This window comes from Hyalella azteca, unplaced genomic scaffold (genome assembly GCF_000764305.2).
Source record: "Hyalella azteca isolate HAZT.00-mixed unplaced genomic scaffold, Hazt_2.0.2 contig13311, whole genome shotgun sequence".
NCBI classification, from domain to species: Eukaryota; Metazoa; Arthropoda; class Malacostraca; order Amphipoda; family Hyalellidae; genus Hyalella; species Hyalella azteca.
Window position 1 is genome coordinate 76,871 of NW_025943239.1, and position 16,994 is coordinate 93,864.

Below are 16,994 nucleotides of genomic sequence, written 5' to 3' on the forward strand. Positions count from 1 at the left end.
AATATTTCCAAGGCTAGCACACGTGTCTGCAGCGTCTGATACGTAGAATTTAGAAACAGAGAACTACAACGCGCTTCCAGACAACTTTATACCCTGGAAATAGGTGTGTTATTTGTGCGAATTAATCGGGCACTTGCGTTGACTAAATGTATGTGTTGCCTAAATTAAAAAAAAAAAATGATAGAAAGGCCATTGAAGAATTTAGAATTGCGAGTAACACCACATTACATTATAGCAGTTGCTTCTCCACTATGCTGGATATAAATTTTTAAGGCCGGCGTAAAAATTGTTTTGCTTTTAATTTTCCAGATTTATTACTGCGAAATAGATCCTATCTTGCCGAATCCACTTGGTGACAAACTGATAAAGTGATAATTGCACCTAATGACTAGCCATTGTCTTATTACACGTCATGTCCATGCACGTGTTTGAACAAGACGACAAGCATCCTCGATCTCGAGGTGACGGAACTCAACGAGCCAGTCTTGTATTTTACGAGGGGACTGCGCAATTCCAAGAGCTCTGTCAATGTTGACTCGTGAAGCGACATCGATGGCACTGTCGTTTCCGTCAGAGATGAGTTGTTACATTTTGCAAGATCACGTGAGTGTCCTATTGAAAAATTAATTTTTGGCGAATTTTCTCCTTTATGGAAGAAATGCCCTATTGTGCTCGTCATGTCCGTCCGTCTGTCCGTCCGTTCGTCTGTCCGCTCCGTCTGTCCGTGACTTCATGTTTTCGTCGACGCAAAAAGCGATCTCTGTCACTCACTGCGGTGAGTACTTAGTTATATTTTTTTGATTGTGTTTTCTGTAGGTACAGAAGTGTAAAAGATTGTGAAATTATTGATTTTTTGGCATCATAGTTAGAACAATGTAGCAGTACAATTAAATGCGTTACATTATGGTAAGACACGGTTTCTACAAATGGGCCCTCCCGTACACACGAGGATTATCATAAATAACGTCGATTATTGAAAGGAATAGAAATATATTTCATTGCATGTGAGAAGAACGTAACCAAATACAAACGTGAGGATAACTTCGCACACATGAACCAAGCGATGAAAGACTGACGGAGATAAAGTTTGAAACTAATGCACTGAATTGAACAGTTTTATCAAATCATTACCGTTTTCGGAAACGAGGATACATCACCTATAGGAAGCAACCATTAAGAATAATTCAGTAAGAAGCTCTGCTCTGATTAGCCATTAGCTAGTTCCTAAGAAAAGATTCATACACTTGGTTTCTCTTGCCTTGAAGTGCGGTGACTTAGAAAGAAAAAGCGCAGCCATAAGTTGGCATGCAACAACACCATGGCAAATTACGTGAAATACAAAAATTCCAAAATGCACATTAAAAGTACAACTTTTTCTTATCAGACATTCTGCAAAAATACGCATAAATACGAATATTAATATGAGCAGGGCATATAAACGAAAATTTTATTTTAATACTACGGAAATATAAAAAATTAAATTTGAATTATTTAAAATCTGGGATTGAGATTATAAAATTTTCATCAAATTTTTTTCCGGAATAAAATATAACAGACTCAATAATAATTATCTTAATATACAAATATAAATTAAATAATAACAATCTAATAGCATTTTACACTTCAGTAGAGCCATTTTAAAATTAAGAAATCGAGTAAAATCCTTCAAAAGACTGTAGGAGCTTTTAATCAAGACTTCATTTAAGTAATTTCGGTTCCAGTTTCTTAGGCTCACCGATAGAGGGCAATAAACTTTGCGGTTGTGCTATGGCTTGGACGGATGTCATTGTATTATGCAATGAACCTCTCCTCTTATTCTGAGGTCATTGTATTATGCAATGAACCTCTCCTCTTATTCTGAGGTCATTGTATTATGCAATGAACCTCTACTCTTATTCTGAGGTCATTGTATTATGCAATGAACCTCTTCTCTTATTCTGAGGTCGCGAGTTCAGTGAGGTCTCAGCTGGCCAAATCTCTTTCATCTCGCAGAGAGGAGGACTACTCACGTTCCCAATTTCGCTGCCAACTGAATAGTTCAGAATAGAATTCGGATGAATCTGACGAGACGGTCCCACGGGGGGCTTCGCAGCCGAATGAATTTGCCGATATTTTCCGCTTGTGATACGAAGGTATAAAATACAATATTTAAAGTCGAAGTAAGATTCTGATAGGAGTATCATAGAAAAAGTCGTTTCCAGAATATGAAAAAAAATTGAATAGTGCCTGTATGTTTTATTGTAGCAAAATGCTGAGTTTTTTGCTCACATTGAGGATCATCCTTGAATGGACATTAAAATACCAGTGTGACCACTCTAAGCTTATATCACTATACATGTATTACAAATATAGAAATTACTTTTATGTGTTTTAGCTTTCATTATGAAATTTCGCTGAGAAATATAGAAAGAAAAAGTATTCAATTCAAGAAAAGGCACGTCGCTGGTCGTCCGCTCCGCGAATCGAAGATTGGATTTGGTAGCCGTGGTGATGCGCCGCGAGGGGAGGTCTGTGCCGCCGCTGCTTAATTTCTTCGGCATTTGAAGAAATTCTTCTTGTTTGTTTTTAAACTATTAAACTGTAAACTAACTATTATTAATACTAATACTAACTATAACACTAACTATAACTAAAATTATTGAACTGTAAGACTCTTGATTGAATGATCTCACCAATTTAGCGTTCCATGTTTTAAATCAAGTTTCAAAGGATTTTAAAGGAGCATAGTGGTTGGAAACGTAAATTGTCACAAGTTCTCAGAGACAAGATCCGTGGAAGATGTACGATTAGATTCACCGATAATATACTGAACAATATGAGAGCTGGACAACCTGTGAAGATACAGTGAGGAAGCTCTTATCTACTGCCTTAACTTCATATTGGCGTTACGTTAGGTATGAGGTTTCTAGTGTAGGGTTTACGTTGCATGTAATTACGAGACATTTCTCATGTAAATTTCTTAAGCATCCATTCGTATCTAATCAGATCAGAAACAAGAATTATTAAAATGCATTATAAATTTGATTTTCGTACTAAATCATTCATTAAAACTTGAAAACATTGCATTCGGAAGCGACTAAAACTTTCAACGTCACAATATTCTCGTTAATATGAGACGCTCACAAGACGAATTTTTGCAATATTTGAATCTCAAAATTTTTAATCGCAACTAGAACCTTGCTATAGCAAATTCTTACTTACAAATTTACTACAAATGTAATGAACATGTAAGTTCACTTCGAGCACTTTCGTAACTACTGCATATACAATTATTTATTTACAAGAACCGATAGGAAACTCCAGCATTCCGCCCAGCAGTCACTGACGCTGAGGTTCAAGATTGCCTTCGGAACCCTGTTTCTTTCGCCAATTTTATCCCGAGCCAAAAGTCTGCCACATCCAAAGTCCAACTCTCGCTTATATTGATCAAAGCTCACCTTAATAGGCTCGCTTTAGGCTCCCTAAAACTGTTCGCAGTCGTCACTGAAGGTCTCCTCTTGCTCCTGTGTAAGTCGTCTTTGACTCATTCCTAGTTAAGTAGCTTTAAATCAAACTTAAGAGTACAGAATATTCAAGCATGATTTTCATTGTAAAATAAAATTGGAATCTTTCCATGAAGCCGCAGCGTTCGCCTGCATGAGACAAGCCCTCGAGGCGAGTCTGAATTTATTAAGTAAAGTCTGGCAAATAATAGCTCAGCGTTGCTCTGGGAATCGTTCAAAATCAAATTAAATAATTTTTTCTGGTCGAAATTTGGTAGCTGCTTTCAGTCATACAATTAAAAAATTCAAAAAATGACATTTCTCTGAATTGACGGAATAGGAGAGAATGGACGGGAAAGAAGAGGATTTAAATCAAATCAGAAGTTTTGGAAAAAAGACGTGTTTTTGCGAAAATTAGAAACACCAGCACTAACTGCAGACCTCATCCATATGTCTATTTAAATCCATTCTGAGATGAGTTGTGTAAAATTATGCTGGGACCAACTTTTAGCCTCACTCTATCACTACATCAGCATTCTGGACAATAGATGTTTACCTACTCGAAATTTACTTGCTCGAATTTTAAAGTGAACGAGCGGCAGTCGAAATAAAAAGAAAGTCCTGTCGGGGCTGTCAATTACAAGTCCTATGGCTTGACTGTGGATGAGGACGATGGTTTATTTAAGATTGAGTTCACACACTACCAGGATTTCCAACCCTGGAAATATTTTCCCTGTAAGTGCACGGAAATGTAAACAAATAATTGATCTAGAAAGGCCCAGACTCATTTCCTGTAGATGTGAAGGAAGATACGTGTAAGTTATGATGTTCAGTACAAAAACATGCGTTATTGAAAACGAAAGAATAGTTTATGATTGATTACACCAACTTGTTTGTTTTAGATAAACATTTGTAAAGTTGAAAGTGTGAGATTCTAGTTAGGAAATGAATTACTTGTTTGAATCAGAAATCGTACTACTTCTCGTTTTAATGAAGCAAATCTCCTATGTCATAAAATCTTAATTTATTAAAAAAAAATTTATTTAAGTTGATATTTGTTAATATTCCAATAATTCCACACAATATTTCATACTTTTTTGAAGCTCAATTTCAACCTGCCTCCAATCGGCTACACGATCTTACAAATTCTCTTGGTGAGCCTAACTGGCAATGGGTGGCAGGTTTACTTTAAAGCCTCGTTGCTGATAGGCAAGTGAATGGCACAATTTCTCAGAGTGCAGCATTGCTCTCCGTGAATGCAACCAGAGCCTCTGAATTGATGACGCTCGGCTCACGTTTGCTTAGAGCGACCATGAATTTCTTTTTAATTTGCAAGTAGCGCCAAAAATGAAACTTAACGCAATGAAAATTCATGGACCAGCGTCCGCTAATTCTACTACTGCCGCTGTGATGGCAGTGATAGATATCGGCTCTCCGTTGTTCCGGGCAAATAATTGCTTTGGATGATATTGTTCTCTCTCATATTGGATGGGATATGGAATACGTCGCGTATGATTGGACAACTTTGATTCGTTTTAGAGCGTATCGCTTTTACGCGACGAGCAGTGACTCGGTAAACACGATTTGGGCTTTGATTTGAAGAACGCGTGCGGTGCAAATTTTGTGCCGATTCATGGGCTCCATAAAGATTTCTACGTTATTGTTAAACGGCTAATAGATATGCGAATTTCTAAATCGCTGTATGAATTTTTTTAAAACAATTTCGCATGATTTTAGTTATCATTTTCCACTGCTGTGTCTCCCGCATGCGCTTGTTGTTTCTAATGGAGAACAGCAGGTCGAGTGTAACTCGCACATCTGGTACTAATTCATAATGACTTCAGTACACTGATTAATAAGCAAAATTTAAAATATTCTCTATGTGAGTCCCGAAAATTTCAGAGACATATTACATTTTTGGAGGACATGATTCGAAGATTTTAAACGCTCAAGCGGCAATTAAAAAACAACCAAAGCTATTGAAAGACACGGCGACAAACTTCCCTTGGGAGGACTTCAACTATACAATAAATGATCAAAAATTTATCCAATTAGTAACTAGAGCAAACTTTCTGCCTTGAACGTGACCATCAGCGAAATCTGGGGCCTTGCATCAAGTTAGTGTTAAACTTATTGTTCCGAAGGGACTCTAATTGAACTTCGATGCGACAAACTAATGACTTTGACTCGACAGGCATTATGGCAACGGAGCTTTTGATTTCAGAAGTTGATGGCTTAGTTATTGAACTTTTTAAAATCAATAAATGGATATATTTGAATAACGAGTAACTGCGGCACGTGAGATTTGAAAGTTGCTGTCAGCATAAACTGCATTTTGGGTTTACCAATTTTTTATGTCACAATCGATAATTTGATATTCATGCTTTTAAGTGCTTGTTGGGTACAATAAGCGTGATCTAAATCATTGATCTAAAACCATTGACTGACACACAACTAGTCCTTTCCCTACCACACCTTGCGCTTATATTGAGCGGTAATTATTTATCTACGGTTACGTTGACCGCCGCCAATACAGTTTGCATTGAAGATTCAACAATATAAATTAAAGATTTGTACGGATGAATAAATGAACGGTTTCCCAAAACTATTAAGATGAATTTGAATTATTCTGGCAACGATTCTAAAACTGCTGGCGAGAGAAAAATCCATCTCGCCACGTGGATACTATCGTCAATTTATCGCCGAGCTAGAAGCCATTAGCCAATGGTTCCAGGTGATTCATGATGATATTTTTCAGGATTGAGATACATTTGAACAAATATTTACACCTTTAAATACAATAGTAAAATTAACCCGGGACGTCTTTTACTGTATTTTATGGATGAATGCCGAAGAAAGAAAACTTGAGCTAATTTTAAATTAAGTACCTGTTACCTATTTTCTATGATAAACAAACAACGGAAGATTATCCTTATATGGCGAACTTCATATAAATTCACACGCTAAGGATGTAATCAATGTAATTAGATGTTATTAACATAATTAATCATAAAAATTTGAGCTACAGAACTTTTTGAATAACATGAAATTAGTTTAAAACAAGAAAAAAATGACGGATGGATACTATTGAGACATTTTTGTTATTGCTGGACGATTGCTAACCAAGAGGATCGTCTGTGAAAGTGTGCTATTCATGATGATTGTATAGGCCCAAGTATTGTACGCGAGGGTTAGCCTACATTTTTCGCAGTAAAACAGTAGAAGAGCATTTACCAAGAAAAGGATATCGTCAACAGAACAAAGTCGTTCTCAGGCTACAGAAGGCTCTTCTCTCGCAAAACCGACAAACTTTGAAATAATTATTGCACCAAATTTGCTTTTTATTTTAATGAGAAGTTAGGAGAAGGCTTTGCTTTTTATACTAAATGTCGATTATTGCATAATTGGGATTATTATTTAATCAGTCGATTATTGTTCATCTTTGGGAATTAATTGATTATCACTTCTCATTAAACTAGAAAGATATTTGGTTATTAATGAGGTTTTATGAAGCATGAAGACTTTATTTATGCAATTATGAAATTCAATATTCAAAATAATTCATGAAGATTTGAATCGGCGAAATTAAATAAGAAATGAACAGCATTTAAAATCATTGATGAACCAAAGAAAGTAACGAAAAACGCACTAAAAGGATCGTTTTTACGTTTGGTGTAATAGCTATTTACTACTGCCCGGATTTCACGTGTAGCAATAAGTCAAAGTTTACGCTGCCGCTGCACTATATAGCCACAAGCGCAGCGCTACTCATGCATTGGCAAGCATTGGATACCATAAAGCTTTACGGCTTCCTTATGGCCAAAAGAGCCGCCATAAAGTTGACCTCAATGACCCCACGATGAATGATTACACAAATCTGACTCGTGTAAACCATGGTTAGTTGCAAAGCATGAGCGAATGTCGAAAGATGGCGGGAAATGTTGCATTCTGGGATACTTTTCGTTGATGTTTTTATACACTGTGATGGCCACTGCATATGAGGCAGTCTCAGGTTTTCCCTATGCCAGTCTTGATGCACATTTGCAGAGTTGTGAAAAAATGATCTTAAATGAAAATCGCGATTGGTAAATTAAATTAATTTGGAATATCAGTGCGAGTTCCTATATGAAGTGGAGGTGTCATGATATTTCTCTTGTTTGGTTATGACATTCAAATTTCCATTGAGTATTTTTATAAATGTGCTGGATTCAATAGATAATTTTTCTTCTACTACATGGCTTAAAACATTATTTTTTTCGTACGTGTAGCTCAATTTTACCCAAAGCCATAATATTTTGTTACTGCATTTATCGTCGATTCGCTGCAATATTTTTCGCGTTACAAGTTTATCAAGTGCTTCCAAAAAATCCTAGTCTAAGAACAGCTCAAGTTTGTCTTCCTATGTCTGCTCCTATGAGTAATGGTCAAGCGCTGAGGCATAGGTCCTTCCTATCGCTATAGGAAAGCATTGCATAATGATACCGAATTTCAAAAAGAAACAACTTTGCACCAGTATCCAAACTACAGAACACTCACTATATTCCCAGCATTGATTGTCTGCAGCCCTAGCCCAGTCCCTGCACAAGACTCAATCCCTGCAAAATCATTCCTAGTTATAATATACAAAATCATGTGAATCTTTCTCTTTCCAAGCTGGAAACTTTAAAGTCCCAGCCCAAAACTTTGGTGCTTCTATTGGACACCCGCAATTCCCACTTGGACATTTCCCGTACCAGTAGGACACACCACAGGTCCGGAGGAACATCGCCCGTGTCCCAACAGGACGAAACTTTGTCCTAGACGCTAGAGGAGCAAAATGGTGGCGTTCTACAGGCTGTTTCTAGGGCTTGCGAGAGAATTGGTTCGATTTGTTCAGGCGCCGCTCTAAAGAACGACCGACTAAGCCTCCAAGAATCGAAAAGAAGTCGTGAGAAATGGCACAGCTTCTCAAAATTATTAGCGCTGGCCTATGTAAAAAATTGTAGCGTCCTCGGGACGAGAACCAAAAGAATATCGTGTTCTCAAGGCTTGAATGCCCGAAAATATGTAGGATTATTTCGGAATCTGTTTCTGGACGGAAAAGTTACGCGTTTTGCACATATATGACTGAAGTATGGCTTTATTTCTAATTCAATTTTATTAATGGTAATTTCACTTTTTAACTTTATTATTGCTAACTCCTAATTTCTTTATTTAATTCTAATTGTTCAAATTCTGATTGAATTAAAACAATTGAGTGCTTCACTAAGGGGTTAGTACGATGGTTTTTATATCAATGAATGAAACACGCACGCGTCTATAAAGCGGAAATGGTTGTACAAGACATTCTTGAATTGAAAAATTGCGCATATATTGAGCATTTAATTACTAAATAAATGCTGAAGAAAAACTGAAGTTGTGCTTCCCCCCAAAAACGAGTCCTTTCAGTTCTGGTGTATCAATTAAAGAAGAATGTTAAAAAGCTATGGCATTCGATTAAATAAGAAAAATGTTGAAGATTTGTTAATTTACGGCGCATGAAGTTCTCTAAAACGAATATCCTTGCAGTGCGCGCGACGAAATGTGAAAGTTATATTTATATATTGCGGCGTTTATTGAAACTATTACTGCGAAGAATTCTCATGGATATAAACATATTCGATTGATACACTTTAAGTTATTCTGTACGAATTGAAAACTTTATCAATGTCAACAAATTAATGGATAAATAAATTCAGATAAAAATAATAATGAATAAATACCAAAAAATCTAATAAAAAAGAAAAAATCATTCAATCCTGTTGGTCTAGTCACTAGTGGACAAAAGTGCTACTATATAGTGCATATGAAAACTGAATTATATGCACAGACTTACATGTACACGCATAGAATTTAACATAAACTACTTCGAAGAACACTAGATTTCCGTGCCTCCCTCTGAAAAGCAACTAATCTCCTTTTGTCTGGAGGAACTTAGCTATAATCTCCGAGATTCAGCGTAAAGCACGACTCGCCAAAATCAACGACTTAAACTATATTCAATATTACAAATTTGTACATGAGTGTGAATGAAAACGAAATTGTTCAAAAATTAGAAAATAGATGTAACGTGTGAATGTTACAATGTAGGAGTCAAGATAGTGATGTTATTTTGTATCTGCTGATTATTTGTATGGACTTTTTCTACAGAACGGCATGAATATTAAGATAATTCTTTATTCCACACGAAAAAAAATGTTTAATTATCATTACATTTGATATTATGCAAACGAACAATAATTCTATGCAATTAACACAAATATCTTGAACTTCAAACAGACTTTATTTAAGCTAAGACAAGTAGTTTAGATATAGAAAGAGCCTGGGAGAGACTTGAAATCGCAAATAATAATTGATCAGAGGACAGACATGCCTTTGACAAGGAGATCCCTGTGAGGCCATCGCCACGCGTGCCTCACAGGTCCTCAAACAAAGACAAGTCAGACGTAATCTCATGCATATAAACGCTCCGAGACTTGTTAAAGATGAGGCGGGGATTTTTGCGTCTCCGTAATTACTTCGTCATCGAGGCGACCGAAAATGCCAAGCTGAGCCCACATAGTTCGTGTTAGGTTTTACGGGCTCCGGTAAAAATTCCCAGTGAAAATTTACAGACGCGGCAGCTTCTGATTTGGGTTACCAGAAGCTGGGGCGCCTCTAAATTTTGTTAAGGAGGGAACGCTCGTAGGATGTGATGTGATACCTGGGGGAGAGATATGTGAGTGGGAAGGATATGAATGAGGGGATAATAGGGTGAATGAGGGGTGAATGAAGAGGGGATGAATGAGGGGGTGAATGAGGGGGTGAATGAAGGGGTGAATGAGGGGATGAATGAGGGGGTGAATGAAGGGGTGAATGAGGGGATGAATGAGGGGGTGAATGAGGGGGTGAATGAGGGGGTGAATGAAGGGTGAATAAGGAGGGTGAATGAAGGGGTGAATGAGGGGACGAATGAGGGGGTGAATGAGGGGGTGAATGAGGGGGTGAATGAAGGGTGAATAAGGAGGGTGAATGAAGGGGTGAATGAGGGGACGAATGAGGGGACAAATGGGGGTAAGATACTGACGCGGATGTTTCCAGGAGTGCCAACGTGCGAACATAAATGCAGTTGCATCAGAATATGTCCAATATTAACTTATTTGTTGAATACAAGTAATATTAACGGGGATAAAAACCTACTGCATAATTCCAAAGGAATTTCCTGCCTCGTAAGACGGGAAAATATTACAAATTCCCTTGAATATAAGCTGGAATTCTATCATCATATATATTATTATAATATTTTCAGCCTACATTCAAAACCTAGCTTGATGAATGTTGTGGGCGACAAAAATAAGAGATTTATACAGCTAAACTGAATGTATTTTTTGAACGAAAAATTCTCAGTATTAAAGTATCTAGTGTGTACCAGTAAACATTTGTGATAAAAATATAAAAAGATATTTTAATAAATGATACTATATATTAGTTATATTACTTCTTTGCTAGAGTATTATTCCACTAACGTACGTTTTCAGCGACGTGAATTATAATTAATTTCTGCAAAATAGTGAATAATTTTATAGTTTTTTTTACAGCAGAATTTGTAATCGAATGAAGATCAGCAAAAGCACAATCAAAAGGAGCCGAGTAAACATCAGAAGGGGAAAAGGATGACCAGGTAAATTTCATCAAATAATCATTCATCAATAAATTTTTTTGGATCGATTTTGACGCTCGAATGTATATTCTGATCAAGCTATCACTCTACATTTCGAAAGCATCTACAAAATAGGAAAGAAAGAACGGTTCTAAAACTAAATTTGTATAATTTTCCAAGGTAAAAAGAAATAGAAAATTCAAGCTAGGGCTGGAAAGCGATGTATTTAACACATGATCAGTGTTTCCCACCGTATTTCATAGCAAATTGAAGCAAATTTCATTCAAATATTTCATAGAAAATTATTTAATAGCAAATTGAAGTTGTTTCAATGCTTTTGGAACTGTCGTAAATTGGAATCTTGCATATCGCTGCAAACTACGATGCCCAATGCCCACCGGACATCTGACGATGATTCAACATTAAATTAAATTTGGTGAAATCAATGTTAACTCCAAAAAAATTCCAACATCATTGCTTGATGTAAATGAGCTCCATGAGCCGATAGAAAGACAGACGGGCGGCCGCCTTCGCCAGACGTGTCTGTTAATTTTTGCTGGAGGTTCATAGTTCAGAAAATTAGCGAAGTCTGGCTGAGGGGCCGCGTGTGCCGCTCTCACAGCCCTTTCAGCTTCGTGAGAAAATTCCTGGAATGTCTGTCGAGCAAGAAATTCTAGATTTTGTGCGAAAATAATGCGACATAATAAATGTGAGAAATAATGGCGGCATCCCGGTCAGGACTGCCCGAGTTTGGCGATAATTGGGAGGAGATCGGCTGTAACGACCGTCTGGCAGTCCTGCGGGATTACCTGCTGCTCCAATGAGGGAACTTGAGGGTTAATGGCCCTTTATTCTGTGCAATTGTTGCGCCATTTTTGCCCATTAATTTTGCTGGGACTATAACAAGTGAGCTGAAGTACGTATTTAATTTTTCAGAGTTGCGGTGCCTTTGTGGGATAGAATAATTTATTTAATGGTTTATCTGAAAATACACGTTTGATTTCGAATTTTCCGTTTATTTAAAAGCGAATTAATAACGAGTACGAAAGTTACCACACCACCAGCAAATTTTTGCATTGAAGTATCGCGCTTGGCAAGGCTGCCGCATAAAAATTCTAAGCCCTTGGGATGCAATAAATTTAAGATTGCGCGGTGTACGCCTAGAAATACACGCTTGTTGGGCAATTACCACCTAATTTGGTCTGATTTTTAACAAGCATAATGATTATACTGTCATCATATTAAACGGGCTTTGGAACGCGAGCTTTGGAATGAATATACGATGCATTATTTGATCAATCGTATTGCTGGGGGACTATCTCAGTAGTAACTCAAGCAGTGTCTTGCAGGTTGGTACTTATTTAAACGACAAACTTATCACACATTTACTTCAAATACTTGTTATTTACATTTGCGCTGTGCCGTACAGTCCACTCCAGCTAAAATCTAAAACATGAATGAATAAAATCCTGAATGTATAGAAAACGTAAATTGCGGAATCATAAAATCTAAATGAAAATGGAATAATAATTGTTGCTATAAAATATGAATAAATTTATACTATTCCCAAACATTATTAATTTGGCAATTCATCATTTTACGCTCAAAATTAAAAAAAAAGTCCCTGCTTAAACAGAATTGTTAGCTGCTTCCCACTGGGTTTTTTGCCACAACGGTCCACGGAAGATATAGATAGAAAGTTATTGTCATGCATTGATGGATCTTGCACTGTGGTTGTTCTGACACTGTATAGCTCGTGAGTCGAGGCAGATCCGTCATACTAGAACTGGCTTTGGATCATCCACATAAGAATCCATAGAGGCGTTGCCGCTGGGTTTTGTACGCTAAGAAGAACGTGCCTTCTTCTTTCTCGTCGTTCCTTGGCGTAGGATCGTTTCATTACTGCAGAACAATGGCCAATAAATATAAGCTCGGCCCTTCTGGTGCCAAACTTGGAGACTTCCCTTAAAATTTAGAACTTCCAAAAGCCCTGCAAAACAGAGACTATTTTAGACGGGATTACAGAGTCAAAGATATTTAGAAAGAGAGGCGATGTCAATGGGTAGATTTAATGACGTAAAACTTTGGCTGAATAAGGATCTTGAATCCTGAGGATCTAATCTTGAGGATAGGAAGGATCTAAAGAACCTTTAGCTGCTGAAGCAAAGAACACTGAAAGATTTACACAAAGTATATTATGTACATAATAATGTAATGCCTTACTTTTAGATAAAATGTAACACAAAATATAGCGGAGTTATTATTTTTTGAGGCTCACGGCCATAAAAAATTACGAGAAAACGGGCATAAAAATACTTCATCATAAAAATATTCGTGAAGAACAAAACGTATAACTTGTCCAAGTTTTCGTAAACCATGGAGGTGTAGACGCAATCCGACAAAGTTCGAGTGATTTGTGAGTCAAGTTAATCGCTGTATATTTTAAGGTAAAATATGCCTATTTCCGTGCAAATTTTCCAACCAAATCAAGTCTGAAAAATGGCACGTATTGCTCAACGTCACCCAATTAAGGCCTAGAAGGAACAGTGTGCATTAGAGAACAAAAATTGAATAGAGGAAGGTTCTAAAAAGTTGATTAGGTTAAGAAAATACACTGCCAAATGAAAATAAAAATGATTTAACGTAAAATTCAATGTTGCATGGCGGTTCACATTCATGAGATCGCTACAAACTACAGGCTTCATTACAATGTAAACGTCATTCATTTCCAGTGCAGTAAACAGTGCTGCTCTGTTAATTGATATGTGAGGCAAAAAATTCTTAAGTCACCATACAGAAACAAAATTACACTTATCACGGAAATTTAAAAATAAAAAATAACAAGAATTCCTCAGTGAATGATAAGATGAATTCTTTCCGAGTCCATTTGTCATTTACTGCTTTTATGAAAATCGCCCGAGCGTCGGTTGCATCGATCTCGTTTCACTTTAAGAAGCATGAGCATTTCCCATTGACTTGTGAGAGATGTTCTATTTGGGGAGCGTGGCCAATCCCTGTATTGTCTTTGTCTCCGCTGATAACAAACTTTGACCGAGATTATTTAAATGAAGCCTGGAATTTGCTGACTCGTCACATTTTGGATCACCGAGCGGGTCCGTAAAATTCACTTCTGTAATATGACAGATTCAGGATGGACGACGGGGGAAAAGTGCGGTTTTGAAAACGTGGGAAAAGATTTACGATGAATGTAAAACAGTTGCCATGAATTACTTTTTTATTTAGTAACAATATCGGAAAAACAGTTTGATCATACACAAAATTACCCTAATTCCCCTAACACACCAGTTAATAGTTATTGTTTTATGCTGGGAGAGATTGGAACGAGTGAAAAATACGAATACGTTCTTAGAACAATGAGAAATACATTTAATATCACATACGACTGTAACACAACAATGTATTCATCTATGAACACAAGCAGAAAAATCATCCATACCTTCATTTAAAAAAAATTCAGAAAGCGAGTACCCAGAATTGTATTGCGCAAAGTTGCGTTCTACCAAGACGTAGTCTAATTATGTTGCGCTACCCAGACGTATACAACAACAACTCAATTTAAAAATACGGTTGAAATGAGACGAAAAACTTTGATGCACGAGTGAAAACTCACGAAAGTTTTCCAAGGCAGAAAATTAGACGGACTGTCTTGAGCCTTGCGAGACCAAGGCTAACAATGACGGATGAGTTTCAAACTAGTTTACCTTTGCGCTTCAACGCTGTACAATTTTTTGAAAGCGATCCGTAGGCCTGTTGTTGTGAGACGTGGCAGTCAAGCGAACGATGTTTGGAGATAAGGTAATACATCTCAAACTTGGAAATAATAAATACAGCATAAATAAGACTTCAAGAGTGAAAGAATACACTCAGCACTTCACTCTGCAGCGATGGGCGCAGTGCTGCTGGAAACAATATGAGTGGTGAGTGGTGCGGTATGAATGGGGCTGCACTAATATTAAAATTAAAAACCATTGAGGCATTATAACAGGAATTCATGATTCCATGGTGACGCTGAAACGATGATTATTTTATGTCAACACAATGACGCGCTCAATGTGCTGCATTGAGTCACGGTAATGCAGCACACAGTCACGGTAATGCAGCACATAGTCACGGTAATGCAGCACACAGTCACGGTAATGCAGCACACAGTCACGGTAATGCAGCAGGTAATGCACGTCATAGTATTGCACGTCATCACGGTAATGCACGTCATAGTATTGCACGTCATAGTAATGCACGTCATAGTAATGCACGTCATAGTAATGCACGTCATAGTATTGCACGTCATCACGGTAATGCACGTCATAGTAGTGCATGTCATCACGGTAATGGCCGGCGTCAGACCATCCATCACGCGGAGAGTTATCGAGCGCACAAGTTGCACGTAAAGCCTCGTGAAGCGTCCGCTTCGAAACCAATTAAATAAGTCGAGCAGTTCGACAACTCAGCAGTCGCTGAGACTGAGAAATGCGACTTCTGAGACTGCGCCCTGAACTTTGATCGCCTCAGCTAAACATTGCTGAGTCCATTCGAGTCAAAATGTGATCCTGCAATTCAAGTTGTTTTCAGTCGAGCAACAACTTCGGGCTGAGGCAATTTCACTCAACACAAGGCACTTGCTTGTTATTCAAGTTGGGCTTAGCTATTCAAGTTTGCCATAATAGTTTGTGCTAAGTTATAGCAATTATGGAATATTTGAGCTTGAATTTTCATAGTATATCTCAGAAAACCCTACTCTTCAACATTTAGACAAGGAAATTCAACTGGCAAGTTTGTCATAATAGTTAGTACAAAGCTATAACTTATGGAATATTCAAGCTTGTTTTTTTTTTTAATTTTCAGAAAACACTTCTCTTCAACATTTAGACCAGGAAATTCATCTGGATTCTGTCGTTAGCCACCAAGAAACAAGCGTGGCTCATTTGCGTTTAGTTTACACAGCGAGAGCCAGCTCGTCAGGTATGCATGGGCCCAGCCGATGCATTCAGCCAGATGAAAGCAACCACCTTGCCCAAATATGGACGATGTCGATGATGCAAAAAATGGCGCGACATTTCCCGTGATGCATGCATCACTGTGCCTCCTCCCGGATGTGTGTTCCCCAGGGCAATGAGAAGAGCAATAATAACGACAGCTCTTTGCCGCTCTGGCGAGAATGCGATAAGAAATGTTCTTTGCACGCTAGACTTGTCACTCGATGCGTCTGTGTTTGCTGGAGGAGATGTAGAACATAATTTAAACTCAATAAATTCTAACTCATAAATGAAACTTAAGTCAATGTCACGAAATGCCAAGATCAAAATACCGATACCTTAAAAACTCGGCATAAAAGATCCCTTGTGAATCAAGTCACAAAAAGTACAAGAATCGGCAACAGGCCATGGGCCTGTTACCGATGTTTGTCGACACTTGTATTCTATTCTAAAACTCCCATTGCGGTAACTAATTTGCTGAACATTTGATAGTAAAAGCAAAATTCCGCAAGCTGACACGTACGTGGCATCACAGTATATGCAGAAAATTAATTACATATTTTATATATTGAATTGAATTTATATTCGGTGAATCCTTTTAGTAGGGCAGCATTAAGGAATAGAATGTCTAATGAGCTTCAGTAGTTATCAATATTTTGTCCACGCGCTACGTCGCGGCGCATGTTAAATTATTCACTTCAGCTTCAATCAAATTATTCAATTCTTTAAATAATACACTTCAGCTTGAGTAAATGCAGTAGATTACTTTTAAATTTTATTGTTGTTTGTAGTAATGTGTCGAGTATACTTCATATGACTGTGATTTTAGGATGGATGATCATTGAATACTGTGCTGTGTGA